Source organism: Muntiacus reevesi, chromosome X (assembly GCF_963930625.1).
Source record: "Muntiacus reevesi chromosome X, mMunRee1.1, whole genome shotgun sequence".
In the NCBI taxonomy this organism is placed as follows: Eukaryota; Metazoa; Chordata; class Mammalia; order Artiodactyla; family Cervidae; genus Muntiacus; species Muntiacus reevesi.
The window spans coordinates 104,140,924-104,153,882 of NC_089271.1; the positions used below are offsets into that span (position 1 = coordinate 104,140,924).

At 42.7% G+C, this 12,959-nt stretch overlaps 1 protein-coding gene across 7 annotated transcripts in view; it reads left to right on the forward strand.

Annotated features, from left to right (window-relative positions):
* Positions 1-391: 391 nt before the first annotated feature.
* Positions 392-12,959, forward strand: part of LOC136154132 (melanoma-associated antigen 10-like) — a 59,466-nt gene continuing 46,898 nt past the window's right edge. For all 7 annotated transcript variants that reach the window (XM_065916394.1, XM_065916396.1, XM_065916398.1 and 4 more), the window contains exon 1: positions 392-630. The gene's annotated coding sequence lies outside the window, so the exon portion shown is untranslated. The remainder of the gene's footprint in view (positions 631-12,959) is intronic.

Here is a 12,959-nt window from a genome sequence, read left to right on the forward strand (position 1 = left end):
TCCCCACTTCCTAACTCACTTGGTGGAAGTTCAGGTTGAGGCCGGCATACAGGAAAAGGGTGTGAAGCGGGACTTGTCAGCCTAAAGAGAGTAGGGTGATGGGCCGGGCAGTGGAGTGGGTTTGGTGATGGATTCTGGAAAGCCTGTACCTGTGGAAGAGAAGGTGGTCAAGGTTCAGAGAGTGGCTGCGAGGGCCTGGTCCACAGGCTGAGGTGTGCCACGGCGAGGGCGGGGCGGGGCCGGGAGGGGCCGCGGCGCACGCCAATGGGCAGCGGCTGGCAGCGCGCCCCGCGCCTGGCAGTGCGCAATCGCGCACTCTTGCTGCCTGGCGAAGGCGCGGACGGCGGATGGCGCGTGGCGGCGAGCGCGGGGAGGAGCCACAGGCGCCAAAGCCGCCGTCAGGGCTTGACGGTCGTGGGCTCCGTCAAGATGCAGCCGCCACGTGAGAGCCCGGCCCTGGCCGCGGTGGCGGCAGTGATGGCGGCGGACGGCGCCAGGCGCCGCAGCCCCAGCCCGCGCGAACACGGGCTCCAGCAGCTGCTGTTGCCTCCGCGGCCGCGGCTGCTGGACCCAGCTCTGCTGCGGAGCGGGCTCACCCTGCGGAGGAAGCGCGGCGCCGCTGGGGGCCAGGTAAGCGACTGGGTCCTGCGCGGCCAGAGTGGGCGTGGGAGGCGCGCGTGTGGAGCCCGCGCCCACCCTCCGGGGCGGCCGAGGGGAGCATCTGTAAGTTGGGGAGGTGCCGGCGGTGCAGCCTTTATGCCGGCCTAGGCAGAAGAGGGGCCCGGGAAGGTGGGGTCGTGAGGGTGCCCCCCCGCAAAGCGGCGGTTTCCCTCTCCCCTAAATGCACCTGACTCGGCCCAAACGCGCCTGGATTCTAGTTGAAGGATCGTGAGCATCACCCGAAAAAGGGCCGTTTGCCTGTCCCCAAAGAGGGAGCTGCAGGTGTCCAGGGCCTAAAGGCCGGCCTTGTCTCGACAGCGAGCAAGGAGGCCCCAGGCGCAGGACCTCAGTTTGCAGGAGGCAGGAGACATGTGCACTGCTGTCGGACGCTTAGTTGCAACTTTGGGCACCGACTCTGGCTTTGGGTACTGACACTGGCTTAGAACTCAATGAGGGACACTCCTCCACCAGGAAATCCTATGGAATACACCAACAGAAGTCAGTATTTAAGATTCTGGGGACGTCGCTGAGAACTAAGCTTTGGCACTGACACTGGCGCTGGCCTCTTCTGTGGCCAAGGGACAGACGCTGGAGTTGGAAGTTCTGGGGTGAGCTCTAGCTCCTGGGCTCCCCAGTCACCAGCACTTAGTTCTCGGCGACGATGCCAGAATCTTAAATACTGACTTCCTGCTGGTGTGTTTGATTGGATTTCTTGGTGGAGGAGTGTCCCTCGTTGGGTTCTAAGTACATCTAATGGCCCGAGCGGGTCATACATGTTTTGTGGTGAAGAAAAGCGGGACGGCCTGGGATCTCTCATAAGTCACTGAGCAGACTCTGCTTGCCGACTTGTTGGGTGACCCTGCTCACCAGGGCCTTGGGCACCTTCGGGGGATTTTACTTAGCATTTAAAAATCTTGCATCATTAAGGAGACTATACCGAGAAGGTACCACCAGGTAGATATTTTGGTCTGTAATTTAAAAAATAAGTCTTAATTGTCTGCCTTAAAAGATCTTCCTGGGGGACTTTCAGCTCTTGAAAGATAGGTTTGTGAAACTTGAGACTTAGAAACACTGGGTTTGGTATGGCTTCTTTGGGGCAGGAAAGGGTCTGAACTGACTCAAAAGACTGAATTGAGTCTTTGGCCTTTCTAGGCTGTGTTTCTCTTTCCCTGAGAATTCTTGCCACATAGAGATGACTGTACATGGCCTACTTCAGAAGGATGTTTTGAGGATTAGCTGAGCAGTAATAGGACATCTATAGGTCAAATGACCAGGGGAGTTTAGGAATTACCTGTAAATGACCTTAATGTGTGGAGTACAGGGTTGCCTGCAAAGAAAGCGAGGAACTGTGTCCCAAAAATGTGATAGCTTAGTAAACACAAAAATCAGAGGTAGAGACTTTCCAGGAGTCCAGGGGAAAGTACGTCAAATTGTATTCCTGGTATCCTTGACAGTTACTTTTTCACTGCACAGAATACTGACACCATGAGGGCAGACAGGCAGTCTGTGAGGAGGATTGCCCAGGGTCTCTGTATAAATAGATATGGAGTGTTCATCTTTGTAGAGGCTTGTGTTTCCCTCTACCTGGGATGATGTTGTGGTGTACCTTGCCAAAATACATGTTTATTTATTCTGAATGTGGTTACTTCAAATAAGGTGTAGTTTATTAGCCCTTCTTTGGTTCTAATACTGCCTTAGCTCACTTTGCAATATTCCAGACACATTTCATAAGTGCAGGGCCAGTTTTTTCTTTTTTTTAATTGGGGAAAGATTGTCAAATTTTCCAACATTGAAAACCCATTATTTTCAACTGTTTTCCCTCCTTTGGCTCTGGAACCACCTTTGTGATTGTGGAACCTTCCCATCAAAGGAGTTGGAAAGGGTTTGAGAGAAAGAGAAAAATAGGTGAAATATGTATTAGTTTGTTCAGGCTACCATAACGAAATACCATAGACCTGGTGGCTTGCTTCACAGAAACGTATTTTCTCACAGTTTTGGAGGCAGAGAAGTGCAAGATCAAGGTGCCAGCATATTTCCTTTCTGGTGAGAACTCTCTTCCTGGCTGGTAGATAGCCACCTTCCCTCTATATCCTGACATGACCAATCCTTGGTGCCTGTAGAAGAAAAGAGATCTCCCTCTCTTTTTTCTTTTTTTAAACTGAAATATAGTTGACATAAACATGATGTTAGTTTCAGGTGTACCACATATTGGTTGGTATTTGCATACATTGGAAAATGATGACTCTAAGTCTAGTTATCATCTGTTCCCATACAAAGTTATTACAGTTATTATTTACCATATTCCTTACTCTGTATATGACATCCTCATGGCTTATTTTTTCTATAACTAGAGGCTTATACCTCTTAACCTTGTTCACCTGTTTTGTGCCACCCCCATCACTTGTTTATTCTCTGCATCTTTGTCTACTTTCATTTTGTCTTGGTTTTTAGATTCCATATATAAGGGAGATCATTCAGTATGTCTTTCTCTAACTTATTCCACTTAACATAATACCCTCTAGATCCATCCATGTTGTCACCAATGGTAAGAATTCATTTTTTTGAATGGCTGAGTAATCTTTCATTATATGTATATACCCCATCTTCTCGATCCATTCATCCATCAGTGGACACTTCACTTACTTCCATATCTTAGCTATTGTAAATAGCATGGCAGTGAACATAGGGGTGTATATATCTTTTCCAATTAGAGCCTTTGTTTACTTTGGATAAATACCCACATGTGAAATTCCTGGATCATATGGTAGTTGTATTTTTAATTTTTTGAGGGAGCTCCATACTGTTTTCCATAGTGACTGTGCCAACTAGAACCTTAGCCAACAGTACGGGAGGATTCCCTTTTCTCTGTATCCTTACCAGCACTTGTTGTTTGTTGTCTTTTTGATGATAGTCATTCTGACAGGTGTGAGATGATATCTCATTGTAGTTTTGAATTGCATTTCCCTGATGGTTAGTGATGTTGAGCATCTCTTCATATGCCTGTTGGCCATCTGCATGTCTTCTTTGGAAAAATGTCCCTTCAGGTCCTGTCCCCATTTTTTTAATGGAGTTATTTTTGTTTTCAATTTTGAGTTTTATGAGTTCTTTGCATATTTTAGATTGGCTCCTTGTTGGGTATATCATGTGCAAATCATTTACATACTCCCATTCAGTAAGCTGCCTTTTCATTTTGTTGATGGATTCTTTCACTGTGAAAAAGCTTTTTAGGTTGATGTAGTTCCTTTTGTTTATTTTTTCTTTTGTTTCCCTTGCCTGAGGAGACAGATCCAAAAAAGTATTGCTAAGACTGATAGCAGAGTATACTGCCTGTGTTTTCTTCTAGGAGTTTTATGGTTTCAGATCTTATGTTTGTAATTCCTTAATCCGTTTTGAGTTTGTATATGGTATGAGAAAGTGGTCCAGTTTGATTATTTTGCCTGTAGCTTTCTAGTTTTCCCAATGCTATTTATTGAAGAGGTTGTCTTTCCCCTGTTGTATATTCCTCCTTTGTCATAGATTAATGCATGATATAAGCATGGGTTTATCTCTAAATTCTCTATTCTGTTTTTGTGCCAGTACCATACTGTTTTGATGACTGGAACTTTGCAATATAAGTTGTTTGAAATCAGGGTGTATGATACTTGGAGCTTTGTTCTCTCTCTTAAAACTTTGACTATTTGGAGTCTTCTGTGTTTTCATATAAATTTTAGAATTTTTTGTTCTGATTCTTTGATCTCTCTCTCTTTTCTTATAAGGCCACTGTCATGACCTAGTCTCACCCTTAGTACTTCCCACAGGCCCTCCAAATACCATCATCTTGGGGCTTATGGCTCCAACATATTATTTTGGGGGGAACACAAATATTCAGTCCATAACAGAAGTGTTTGAAGGAAAGAGAAAACACAATCAGTATGTATCAAACCAGTGGGTGACTTGTAAACACCTGGGGTCATGTGGTTAGCCCCTTGGTTAGGGCAATGATACCAATGCAGGTAAATCATGGCTAAGCTCTATCAGTGGATCTTCTGTTTTGTATGTCATGAGCTGTACTTACAGATTACAGCTGAGTGATTATAGGGACAAGTTAGCACAGATTCATTACCACTGGTAAGAAAGTAGCTTTGTGCATTACACAAGTTGGTAGGAAAGTTTACAACTTCTGTATTGACCAAGACCTGATTTAGGAAATTTGTGTGGCCCTTGCTGCCTTGGGCTCTCACAGATTAACAATCTGACCTCAAGTGTCATCATATGAGCTCTTTGTGGGTTGTGTTGCCCAACCCGGGTGTGTGGTAGGCTGTCTCTTACTGGGAGAATGTAAGCTGGCATTGGGTTTTTACTATAGAACTCCTGGGTCCTTGGTTCAGTCACTTATTGTCATATTGAATTCAGAATGCAAGCTGATTAAGACTCCTTGCACCACTTTAGGCTAAGTGGAATGACCAGATTTTTCTTTAGGGAAGGACCTTAACCACCTCCTAAAAAAATCACTGGTAAGATAAGGCACAGATTGAATTTACACCAAAACCATTTAGTTGTTTTTAACTTTGTGCTGTGGACATTATGAGAGGATAATGTAATTACTTCCTACCTTTATCAGCTATTAACATTTTACCAATTTTGTTTCACTTAAATCTCTTTTCCCCACTTTTCTTTTGTGGGGGACTGGTGCATTTTAAAACAAAATCCTAAATATTATGTCATCGCACTCATTAGTGTTTCAGTTTACATCTCTGATAAGGACTCTGTTCCTTAAAAAAAAAAGGTCATGTTCCGTTCTTGGCTAAAATTTTTAATAATAATTCCTTTACATAATTCCCATGTTTAATTTTTCTCAGAGATGTCTTTTCACTTATGATTGGTTGCAAACAGGAATTAAGGTCCACACATTGTGTTTGGTTGTTAGGTTTTCAAATCTATTTTATTTTATAACAACCCCTTCCCCCTGCTTCTTTTTTCATGACTTTGATGTGATGGAGATAGCAGGTCATTTGTCAGGTTGAATGTCCACTTCTGGGGCCACTTCTTACTTGTGATGTTGTCTGATTTGTTCATTTATTTTCTATGTTTCCTGTAATCTGGCAGTGAGATGTAGCAGCTTGATTAGATTCAGAGTTAAGAGTAAGCATTCTTGGTAGCTGTTACTGTGTATAATCTGTTGCATCACATCCCTAGAGACGTGATGCCTGACTGTGTCCCTCTTTGAGATACCAAGAGTGATTAGTGGGATCAGGTGGGGTCAATTTACCTTTCTACATTTCACCTAATGATTGTAGCATCCTTGATAGTTGTAACCTAGATCTATTTCATTAGAGGGGGCAAAATGATGATCTAAATCTATCATTCCTCTTGCATTTACCAGTTGGAATTCTGTCTATAAAGAATTTAATCTCAAAAAGAAAATTACCCTCATGAACTACTGGGGTCTTCTGAAAAAAAGATTGTATTGGAAGAACAGAGGAAATGCTTGATTTTTTCCCTTTTATCAATTTTCTGAATTATGATTTAATGCCCTAACAACCAGTGAGTTTTCTTTTTTTTTTTCCAAGTATCAGTAGAATCTTGTAGATCTTAATGTATTTGTTTCAATCCATTGAAGACAGTATTCTTTTGGATGCTCAGTTTATGTTTATTTCCTGTGTACTTCTTACAAGGCCCTAGTAGTCTCTGATACCTTTCTTGCTTTCCAGCACAAATTGTTCTAAGCATATCTTATTCCATTTCCTGCTCCAGACTTCAAATCAGCCATTTTCCCAATGAGTACTGATTTTTTTTTTCCTGAAAATCAGTCATGTCCCCCAACTTTTGTCTCTCTTAGTGGTTGAATTTTTTTACCCTTCTTTTTAAGCCTTTCATCTTAAGTTTTTGTTTGATTTAAAGTTCTCATCAGGCTGTTTCTAAGACTGTCATTTTCTCCCTCTAATGAAATAACCTCTTTCTAGATATACTTTTGGAGTGCTGGGGCTGCCTTATTTTGGGCTTTGGATGCTGGGATATTTTCTGCAGTGTTCCACCACTTTCTTCATCTCCTTGAAATCTCTTTCATTTACTGCAGACTGATAAACCGGTTGTGCCAGTTGACTGTTCACCCAAGTCTTCCTGTGATCCTCAGCTTTTGGATCAGTCTTCTCTGCCTTGACCTTTTCCCTTCAGCCACCATTCACTCAGGCAGGGTCTCAGTGACTCTTCAGACTTGAGAGAATGGAAGTTCTTTCTTTTTCATTTACAGCCTGTACCCTGGTGCATGCGTGTGTGATCAGTCATGTCCCGACTCTTTGTGACCCCATGGACTGTAGCCCGCCAGGCTCCTCTGTCCATGGGATTTCCCAGCAGGAATACCAGAGTGGGTATTTGCCGTTATCTTCTCCAGGGGATTGTCTCAACCCAGGGATCGGATCCCACCCTGGTGACTCCCTTTCATAGAAGAACAAGGCTGCCCATTTCCTGTGTCTGAGTTGCAATGTTTCAGGCCTGGCTTAACACCCTCCTTTGCTGGAAATAAGACTTCGTTGATTGAGAAACACTTTCTGCTCCAAGTCATACCAGTATGGCCAGCTTATAGTCATTTTATACATGTATCTCATAGGGAAAGCATGATTTTTTTCCTTGCATTTTAATTAAAATCAGTGATAACATTTCATAGCACTTAATTATGTGCCTTGCCAATTCTGGTATAAACTTTAACCCTCACTACAAGCCTCTGTGTTAGATGCTATTATTTGCATTCTACAGATGAGGAAGGGGCTTCCCAGGTGGTGGTGCAGTGTGATGAATTCACATGCAATGCAAGAGACATGGGTTCAATCCCTGGGTTGGGAAGATTCCCCTGGAGGAGAACACATCAACCCACTCCTGTTTTCTTGCCTGGAAAATCCCATGGATAGAGGAGCCTGGTGGGCTACAGTCCATGGGGTCCAAAAGAGACACAACTGAGTGCACATGTGCGTGTGTGCCCACATGCATGCATACATACACACACACAGATGAGGAAACTGAAACCTAGAGGTAAGTTGTCCAAGATCACTGGGTGGGTGGGAGGAGGGAGGTTTGAATCCCGCCAGTCTGGTTCCATAGTCCATGTTCTGAAGTGACTCAAATGCACTGAGGACCAAGGGTTTGTTTTTCCCCTAAATGTCCATTGTTGTTGTTGTTCAGTCACTCAGTCGTGTCCAACTCTTTGTGACCCCATGAACTGCAGCATGCCAGGCTTCCCTGTCCTTTACTGTCTCCCCAAGTTTGCTGAAACTCATGTCCATTGAGTTGGTGATGCCATCCAACCATCTCGTCCTCTGTTGTCCCCTTCTCCTGGCTTTAATCTTTCCCAGCATCAGGGTCTTTTCCAATGAATGCCCATAGCCTTTATAGTACCTGCTGGTATGACCTTACCCCTCTTGAGAGTGGTCAGTATATGCTGTTGATAATGCCACACATTAACTTTTCTTTCATTGGGGCACACAGGGGCTTGTGATCCTCCTTCTGGGACTGAGGTGGAGAGGACGGGGTCTAGGTGGGAGGGGAAATGCTGTGGTTATAGGTGTTTATGATAACTAATAGTTACTAAGAGTAAAGGTTGCGTTCATTGTGTCCTAAGCAAAAAACACCCAGGTCCATCTTCAATCAATCCAAAAAGTCTGTGAATTTATCCTCTTTATTCTTTTCTTTTTTTTAAATTTTTATTTATTTATTTTTTCAGTGGGTTTTGTCATACATTGATATGAATCAGCCATAGAGTTACACGAATTCCCCATCCCGGTCTCCCATCCCACCTCCCTCTCCACCTGATTCCTCTGGATCTTCCCAGCCCAACAGGCCCGAGCACTTGACTCATGCCTCCCACCTGGGCTGGTGGTCTGTTTCACCACAGATAATATACATGCTGTTCTTTCGAAACATCCCACCCTCCCCTTCTCCCACAGAGTTCAAAAGTCTGTTCTGTACTTCTGCGTCTCTTCTTCTGCCCTGCATATAGGGCCATCGTTACCATCTTTCTAAATTCCGTATATATGTGTTAGTATACTGTAATGTTCTTTATCTTTCTGGCTTACTTCACTCTGTATAATGGGCTCCAGTTTCATCCATCTCATTAGAACTGATTCAAATGAATTCTTTTTAACTGTCTTATCTGCTTATGTTAGCCTGTCTGAAGATAAAGGTAATTAAGGGAGGTGTGCCTCTTACAGGAAAGGTAAGTCAGATCAGATACAACAGCCCCTGTTGGTCTTATTTAAGAAACACTGACTTTCGGCCAGCTCGAACTTTGAGTTGCAGGGCCACTACTCTCTATCCTCGCATGTTATTCTCTGAGCTCCTGAAGCCTCATTTTCTTCTGTTGTGAGATACACTGTGGGTCAGGTTTTTCCGAGCATAGAGACAGTGTCTGCGAAGCTTTGGGCACCTTTGAGCTTAAATGTTTCCTTCCATAGCTGGATGCTTATTCTAAGCAAATGGACTTTCATAGACATATTTATGGAAGTCTAGGCATAAAAAATTTTGCTCTTGTATGCAGTATCAGTTTCCAAGTTTTTAAAAATCATGGTGTCCTAACATAGAATGAATCTTTTAGGTAATGTCTAAAGACTGGTACTGTAACAAAACAGTCTGAGTTTCACACTTGCACTGTATTAAATGAACTTGGCAGTAATTGGTAACTTGTGCAGCTAAAAATAGATGGAAAGGTGGGAGAAAAATCATGGGGAATGACTCTGAGTGCTTGTGACTTTTTTTTTTTTTTTGGTCTCAATGTTGCATAGCAACCCTGGTTAGGAATACTGATCATTCTAGTATCAATATGTTATCAAGGAGTAATTTGTGAGAGGTTATAAGATTTTATGGGAAGGTAAAGTAGTTAAAATCAATGGCTTCCCCCCCCATGGCTATTGTTATGATAAATCATTTATAAGTGGGTATGGAAAAGAGAAAGTTCAGAGACAACATTGTGGATTCTGGCTGGCCCGTCTTTATCAGATTGAAATTTCAGTAGTCCTCTAAAAGGAGAAGGTATTTTCAACTGCAAGAAAATTACCATCTAGAGAGGTTTAATAGCCTTCCATGATCACCCATCTAAGAAATAGTACAGGCAGAGTGGGGCCCAGGACTATCTGATTCCAATATCTGTGGCCTTTCCGCAAAACCGTATTGTCTATGTGTGTGTGTGTGTGTGTGTGTGTGTGCGTGCACATGTGAGTGCACGCTAAGTCGCTGGGTCATGTCTGACTCTATGTGACCCCATGAACTGTAACTTTGCCAGGCTCCTCTGTCCATGGGTTTTGCAGGCAAGAATACTGGAGTGGGTTGCCATTTCCTCCTCCAGGGGATCTTTCCAACCCATGGATCAAGCCCGTGTCTCTTGCATTGGCAGGTGGATTCTTTACCACTGAGCCACTGTACCCTGTTGTCTAAGACATGGACTTAATTATAACATGTGGAGCATTGAAACAATGGGTGCCCCAAGGAACTCCAGTGGTACAATCCCTTAGTGTGTGGTATTTATATAAAACAACTGGTGCCCTAAGACGTTTCAAGTTTAGTGCAAAACACAGCTTATTTTTTTTTTTTCTAATATCTTAAGTAAATAGCTTCCAGGATCAGTCCTCCCAAGGTTTGGTGATGGCTTGAGCAGCAGCTGTTCATCATCACGCTGCAATGCCAGCCATTGTTCAGGAAACAGTAAGGTTTAGGATAACTCATTCTGGAAGCCGTTGCTCTAGAGATTTGGAAACTGACTGCTTGCGTATTGCAACTGAACTTGGAGATTTATTTCTTTTTCCATTTATTTTTATTAGTTGGAGGCTAATTACTTTGCAATATTGTAGTGGTTTTTGCCATACATTGACATGAATCAGCCATGGATTTACATGTGTTCCCCATCCTGAACCCCCTCCCACCTCCCTCCCCATCCCATCCCTCTGGGTCATCCCAGTGCACCAGCCCTGAGCACTAGTCTCATGCATCCAACCTCGACTGGTGATCTGTTTCACACTTGATGATATACATGTTTCGATGCTGTTCTCTCAGATCATCCCACCCTTGCCTTCTCCCATAGAATCCAAAAGCCTGTTCTATACATCTGTGTCTCTTTTTCTGTCTTGCATATAGGGTTATCGTTACCATCTTTCTAAATTCCATATATATGTGTTAGTATACTGTATTGGTGTTCATCTTTCTGGCTTACTTCAGTCTGTATAATGGGCTCCAGTTTTATCCATCTCATTAGAACTGATGCAAATGTATTCTTTTTAATGGCTGAGTAATATTCCATTGTGTATATGTACCACGGCTTTCTTATCCATTCATCTGCTGATGGGCATCTAGGTTGCTTCCATGTCCTGGCAATTATAAACAGTGCCGCGATGAACATTGTGGTATACGTGTCTCTTTCAGTTCTGGTTTCCTCAGTGTGTATGCCCAGAAGTGGGATTGCTGGGTCATATGGCAGTTCTATTTCCAGTTTTTTAAGGAATCTCCACACTGTTCTTCATAGTGGCTGTACTAGTTTGCATTCAACTTGGAGATTTATATAAAGCAAGTAGCTACCTTTTCTGGAAGAATGGAAGAAGAGGTAGACTGAGTTTCAGATAACCCAGGATTTACATTTCTGATGGACACTTGTTTGATATTAAAGAAACCTCAGATTAGTAACAGGAAACTGTGCATAACTATCAAAGTAAAAGAATCCGTTTATAATTGAATCAAGTCATTGAGAATACTCAAGTGTCTTTTAAGCTTTGGCATATTTATCTTTTAATGGGTCTGATTACCTGAAACAAATAGCTCTCAACTTTTTTTTTTCCCTAATCCCAGGCTTTTTCTGGAATCTGGGATGGCACCCTAGAAAAATACATGTGCAGGCATAATTTTGCACCTCATTTCAGAGGCCTTGTGGATGTTCTGAAGCATGGGGCACCACTCACCCCTAGTTAAAAGGCCATTTGTCTAAAAGCAGCACCATGGTTCTATAATTATTTTACTTTTCATCTTTCCTTCCTCTAAAGATCTGGCATAGTGTCAAGTACTCAGTTGGTAAATATTTCCCCAAATTATTTAATTGGGTTGTTGAATTGGAAATTATTCACCTCAATACAGCAAAAGCTTCAGTGAGTCCTGGGAAGTGGTGGCCGTGGTGGTGATAACTGTTATTTAACAAAGTCTCATGTAACATTCATCATTTCTGGGTTGTTTGAGGTAGTTTCTTGGGGTTGTTTGAGGTACCTTAAGAACACCAATCACTGAATCCTCATAACAGCCTTGTATGACTGAGGCTCTCTTTGTCTGAGTGTGAAGAATGACGTGAAGTGAGAATGAGATGTCTGAAGTGAAGAATGAAGTTCAAAGAGGCTGGTTAGATTGTCTGAGATCACCTAGTAAGTGGAGGAGCTAAGATTTGAACCCATGAAATCTGGCTCTGTATTACAAGGTTTAACTATTCTGCTTATCCTTTCACCAAATTTAAAAAAAAATGTATTTCCTTGATTATAATCTCTTTCCCTTTTTATTTTTTTTTACTTTTTAAATAGGGATATATGTTAAATTAATATCATTTAGTAGGCAATAACTTTTTTCATTTCAAAGCTATTATTAAATTGATAGTAGATCTTAAAATTTGCTTCCTAGGTAGTGCTAGTGGTAAAGAACTCACCTGCCAATGTAGGAGACATGAAACTCAGGTTTCATCCTTGGGTCAGGAAGATCTTCTGGAGGAGGGCATGGCAACCCACTCCAGTATTCTTGCCTGGAGAATCCCATGGACAGAGGAGCCTGGAGGATTGCAGTCCATAGGGTCCCACAGAGTTGGACATGACTGAAGAGACTTAGTATGCACGCCACCTTGAAATCTTGATGTCTTAAATTAAACAGCTACAATAAGCCATGTTTTGCTTTTAAAATGTAGCTGCATAGTTCATCTGTCAAAATATCAAAGTAAATCACAACTTTTTAAATTTATTTTAATTGGAGGCTAATTACAATATTGTGGTGGTTTTTGCCATACATTGACATGAATCAGCCATGGGTGTACATGTGTTCCTCATCCTGAACCCCCCTCCCACCTCCCTCCCCATCCCATCCCTCAGGGTCATCCCAGTGCACCAGCACTGAGCACCCTGTCTCATGCATCGAACCTGGACTGGTGATTTATTTCACATATGATAATATACATGTTTCAATGCTATTCTCTCAAATCACCCCACCCTCACCTTCTCCCACAGAGTCCAAAAGTCTGTTCTTTATATCTGTGTCTCTTTTGCTGTCTCGCATGTAGGGTCATTGTTACCGTCTTTCTAAATTCCATATATATGCATTAA